This window comes from Psammomys obesus, unplaced genomic scaffold, assembly GCF_907164565.1.
Source record: "Psammomys obesus unplaced genomic scaffold, mPsaObe1.curated_primary_1811, whole genome shotgun sequence".
NCBI classification, from domain to species: domain Eukaryota; kingdom Metazoa; phylum Chordata; class Mammalia; order Rodentia; family Muridae; genus Psammomys; species Psammomys obesus.
The window spans coordinates 23185816-23191592 of record NW_026585504.1 but is presented as its reverse complement, the minus strand read 5'-3'; positions in this window follow the sequence as shown (position 1 = coordinate 23191592).

The following is a 5777-nucleotide window of genomic DNA, read 5'->3' as shown; positions in this document are numbered from 1 at the left end:
TGGCTTTGTTGTCATCACTACCTACAGGAAAATTGAGAGAAGCTGTGGGCTATGATAATTGTATAATAGATTAGAAGGGAAAATCTGAAATCCTTTTTGTATTTTAATGTCACAACCAGACTAAAGACCAACAGATATCTGAACAAGTACTGAACATGACTAATTAACAGAGAAGTATAAATTTAAATCACACTGCAACATCACTGCATACTTCTTGAAAGCAGTATTATCAAAAGTCTAAACATAGCAAGTTTGATGACTACTTTTCTCCTCCAGTAGATGGCACCTTCCAGAATTATGAACGCTAACCAATAAGGGTGAAACTTCCATGTGAACACGTCAGAAAAACATGCCTAGCCCCTACACACACACACACAAAAAAAAAAAAAAAAAAAAATCATGTTAGACTCAGAAATAGCAGGTGGTTAGAAACTTATGCAGAAAGTTGACATTAAGGCAAACTCAAACGTCTGAATATGCATTCTAACAAAGTGCCGGTCCATAGAACACTAGGAAGAATTACTACCCTAGATTATCCATGATCTTCAAGATCAAGCCTCTGAAAAGTACCATGAAATCATAGAAAGTATTCTTGTCCAACCCTTGATATAAGAGATTATCACACAATATTGCAGATCAGCTTGTATCTGGTGAAGCAGCATGACAGAATAAACAGAATACAGTCATTGAGTTTAAATCACCAAGATTACTTAGACCCTTAAACCTCTGATTATCTGTCAAATACACTTAAAATAGTTGGACTTTTCTCTTAAGATTTAGGATTAAACAACTAAAACATAATAATGTATTCACTGTGCATGCATTCTATGTATAAATATTAAATAAATATTTTATTTCTTTCATTACCTTTGACAGCACCCAGCAAATTTGAAAAATTAATGAATAAAAAGGAATGATGTAAGAACAGGACATCAAAACTATAAATCAAACATGCATACTTCAAAATCTATTTCAGTCTTTTTATCCAATAATAGGTATATTATTTATCTTGTTTTAGTGGTAAAACTATGAGCTTTTAATTATAAATTTACTATATTTACTCTAGTGGAACACTGTTCCATGTAATACTGCCTACGACCGATGTAATTCACTATGAATTTCTCCTAAACTAGACAGTTTAATTTAGGACTGCATGTGTGTTCTTATCAGACTCTCAAGGCATAGAATTGCAACACATATAAAACAAGAACAAATAAATATTGGCTGACAAACAGAAGATGCATTTAAATTATTAAAAAGCCACCTGAAAATATACATGAATGTAAAACTAAAGAAGACAGGCAAAGAAACTGGAAGAGTTAAGAAATGACGAAAAATATGAGATGAAAAAATGGAAGAATTGTGGGAAAGAGAAGAAAGAGAAAAATGAAAAAAATTAAGAAGAGCTACATAATTTGAAATAAATATAACATGAAAAGGGGAAAGCAATATGTTTACACTAAGTAAAATAATTTATAAAACATGATTTGCAATGCTTTTGCTCCAAATGTTCAGAAATGACAAATTATATTGTATCTCCCCACACTTTTCTAGTGTTAAAGCTCTTGGAACTATTTCTGACTGAGTCTTTGTCAGTAGGGAATTAATCTGTCTTCAGATTGCCAATTGCCATCATCTAAACAAGAATTGCATTTTTTTTTTAAATGGGGTTAAAGTTAGAATGAGATGTAACTCTGGGATATATTCCAATATCAGAAAATATAAAAACTGACAAAGTTTCACACCAAATGTTTAAAAACATTAGACAAAGAGTCAAATTCCAGTTGCAGTCAAGTGGAAAGCTCTTTAAAAGTTTTCTAGATGCAACGATAGGAAAGATTTCACCTACTGTTGCAGGTTTGTTTTTCTAGACTTACACAAAATTCAGAAATCTTCCTTAAAAAAACTTCCACTTTTAATCACCATAAAGGGCAAATTTGAGAATTATTTCCAAACAAAGATTTGGGTTAAATGAGGAGACATCACCCAGGACTGAACACAGTGGTGATGCAAGCAATCATCTCGTCTCTTCATTTTCCTTCTCTGTCTATCTACAAGCACTGCAAGGTCATTGTCTTCCTAGCTCAAACTCTTTGTATTTTTAGCTTCCAATTTGCCACAAACTTTCTTTAAAGATAAGCATACCCAAACTACTTCTGTTAATTCAAACACACCTTGATTTTTACTTATTAGGACAAATTAAATAATTGCATATGATTTAAAATGTTTAAGTATATAAATAAAACAAAGTCATTCAACAAGCTTCAAGAAAATCACTTTAACAATACCTTCTTTATTACTCCAATTCTCCTTCTCATCCTCTATCACCACCAGAAAAATGCTGACTTGTCAAAATTCTTTAACCCCCCCCTTATCCTACTAACAATTCAAAAGTAAAGTTTATGAATAAAACAAGAAACATAATTCCAGACCCTAGCAGATTTATGTATTATTTTGAAATTGGCCATTTCAAATGAAATTGCATTAAGAAACATTTTTTTCCATGTTGGGTCTTTTGATTCCCATCTCAGATTTTCTTTCTGCTTGGATATACATGATGTTTCCATAGAGCACACTTGACAAGTTCGTAGAAAATATTATTCTATTTTATAAGACAACCGTCTTGTGCCCATTGCATTTGAAAACTAATTAATAAAACAAAAACATATAATCTTTGTGATTTTATTTCATGTATTATCAAATTTTTGCTTATTTACCAAGTTGTAGAATCTAAGATTATTCATGTAATCAACAGAGAGGAGAGTATTTAACTGTAACCTATGATTAATACAAGGCATTATAAAATTGTTATTTCCAATCTCTTCATAGTTCCCCAAATACAAAATGCTTCTATCTCAAAAAGCTTGTTATTTGTTCCCAATATGACATTAACTATTTTTACAGTGATTCTCCTATGATGCTCAGTTTCTTTTCTTGGATGCTGTCTGCTCTGCTTTGACTCCTTTGTCAATTTTATGATATGACTATGTCCATAGCAATTCCAACAACAGCCTTGTGTGTGTAAATAAAGCCCACTCGTCTATATTTAAAGTTCTCTGTATCCATCCACATTTACCTGTATGAAAAAAAACAACATCATTACAGAATCAGATACCCTGTGCTCTCTAGCACAAAATGTCAAATAATAGCCTGCCACAAGAAGATATGAAACCAGCTATGCATATCTCAAGAGGCCAATGACCAAGAGATACTGCAAACATGTAGTTTAGAAGGAGCTTATGGTTTAGGGACATTTTCTCTAGAGAACCATTTGTTTTGACCAGTGAAACTGAAAGATTTTGAAATTCATATTATGATGCTAAAGAGAAAGAGAGTAACAGAAGTGGAATTATTGTAGTGTTGTTATGCTATTTAAATAAAATAAATTATAATCTTTGGTTGTAATTACTCTGCCTATGAATAAATATTAATTCTTAAGTCAATAGTAAACAATCAGGCAACTCTAAAAATGTGTGCTAAATTTATAATATGATTTAAGAGTCAAAGTCTGTTTGCTAAGTATTCATTTTAAGTAACATAACACTCTGTATAATTATGGACATAAATTTATTTGGACAGAAATTCAATACAGTAAATAACATGAATAAAAATGCTAAAACATCCATCAGTTTTTAAAAGGGGGTTGGTTTAGCATAATGATTTTTATGACCTGTGTATAGTATATTCTTGTTCATTCAAATCCTGATTCCTCTATCTCATTATTTGGTTTCAGTCTGGACCTTGCATTGTTCTAAACATTTCCTGTCTCAAGTTTGTGTAAACATGTCATCATTTGTTCTCTGTATTGCCAATAAAAGCCAACCAGCCAATACTGAGCAATACAGAGAATAGGGTGGGACATCCTGGTACACTGAGGGGAGGAGAAAAGGGAGGATGTGCAGCAGGAGAAATGAACCAGACCTTGGATATGACTTAAAAGCAAGTATAATGTGGGAAATTTGAATGGGAGCTTGGAGGCTTGGGATGGAGTAATTATTGCACAGCATTGTGCTCTAGTCTAATTAAATAAATCCTAGTCTCTTTGTATGGTTATTTGGGTATATAACAGGTTAGATAATATGGCCTTAATAATTACAGGGCTAATAATAAACATTAGCATATACTTTTAAAATTACCACAACAGGCTGGGGATATTGCTCACTGGTAAGGAGCATTTGTTCTTGAAGATACCTCACATGTCTGTTCACAACCTTCTACAACTCCAGTTCCAGGAGATCTGACACCCTCTTCTGACCTTCATGGGCATCAACACATGATCCAGAGACATACATGTGAGCAAAACACTTGTACAAATAAAATAAATCCCATTTTTAATTAAAATTAAGAAATTATTTTTAAAAAATCTGGGCCCAGGGGTCTTTTCTGAGACTGATACTCCAACAAAGGACCATGCACAGAGATAACCTAGAACCCCTGCATAGATATAGCCCATGGCAGCTCAGTGTCCAAGTGTGTGTCTTAGTAAGAGGAACAGGGACTGTCTCTGAAATGAACTGATTGGCCTGCTCTTTGACCACCTACCCCTGGGGGTGGGCAGCCTTACCAGGTCACAGAGGAAGACAATGCAGCCAGTCCTGATGAGACCTGATAGGCTAGGGTCAGATGGAAGGGGAGGAGGACTGTCCTTATCAGTGCACTCAGAGAGGGGCATGAGAGGAGAAGAGAGAGGAAAGATGGGATTGGAAGGTAATGAGGGAGGGGTTTACAGCTGGGATACAAAATGAATAAATTGTAATTAATAAAAAATAAATTAATTTAAAAAAAAGAAATTATAAAATACTCAAATATTAAAGTTCTCTGAAGTCACTAACCAAAAAGTTCAAACTGTAAAGACAACCACAAAATGATCTTGGCATAAAATTAACTGCACAACAGTGCATAGAGAGCTGCTATGCATATAAATGTAAACAAATCTGGACAAATAGATTCTTCGATAAGTATCAATCACAGTAAGATTTTAGAAAATGGGTCAAGACAGGAATCAAGAAAGAAATCAAGAGCTTTCTATAATGAATGAACAGACAATATACCCAAACTTTTGGGACACAATGATGCTGTTCTAAGAAGCAAGTTCATAGCATCAACTGCTCGCATTAAAAGAAAAAAAAATGGAAAGTCTCCTCAAGCCCTTCTGGGCCAAGGTTAATTGGCTCTGGAGATCCTGTCTGCTCTGGGTCCTTCTATCCTGCTCACTTCTTTTCATAAGACTCCCTGCTCTCCACCCTATGATTGGCTGTCAGTCTCAGCATCTGTTTTGATCTGGTGCTTGGTGGAGTCTCTCAGAAGACTGCTATGCTAGGCTCCAGTCTGCAAGCATAGCAGAGTATTGTTAATAATGGCAGGTGTTGTCTTTCTCCCATGGGGTGGGTCTCAGGTTGGGACAGGCTTTGGTTGGACATTCCCTCAATCTCTGCTCTGTTTTCATCCCTGCACATCTTTTACGCAGCGTAAATTTTGGGCGGAAGTTTTTTTGGGTGGATTGGTGTCCCCCTCCCTCCATAGGAAACTGAAGCACTGAACAAGGCCCATGCATGGACTATACCCAGACCTCCTACACAGATGTAGCTGATGGACAGCTCAATCTTCATGTGGGTTCCCAGGAGTAAGGGGAAGGAGGCTGTCTCTGGCATGGACTCTGTTGCCTGCTTTTCAATCACTTCCCCCTAGCCAGGTTGAGAAGGAAAGAAGGAAGGAAGGAAGGAAGGAAGGAAGGAAGGAAGGAAGGAAGGAAGGAAGGAAGGAAGGAAGGAAGGAAG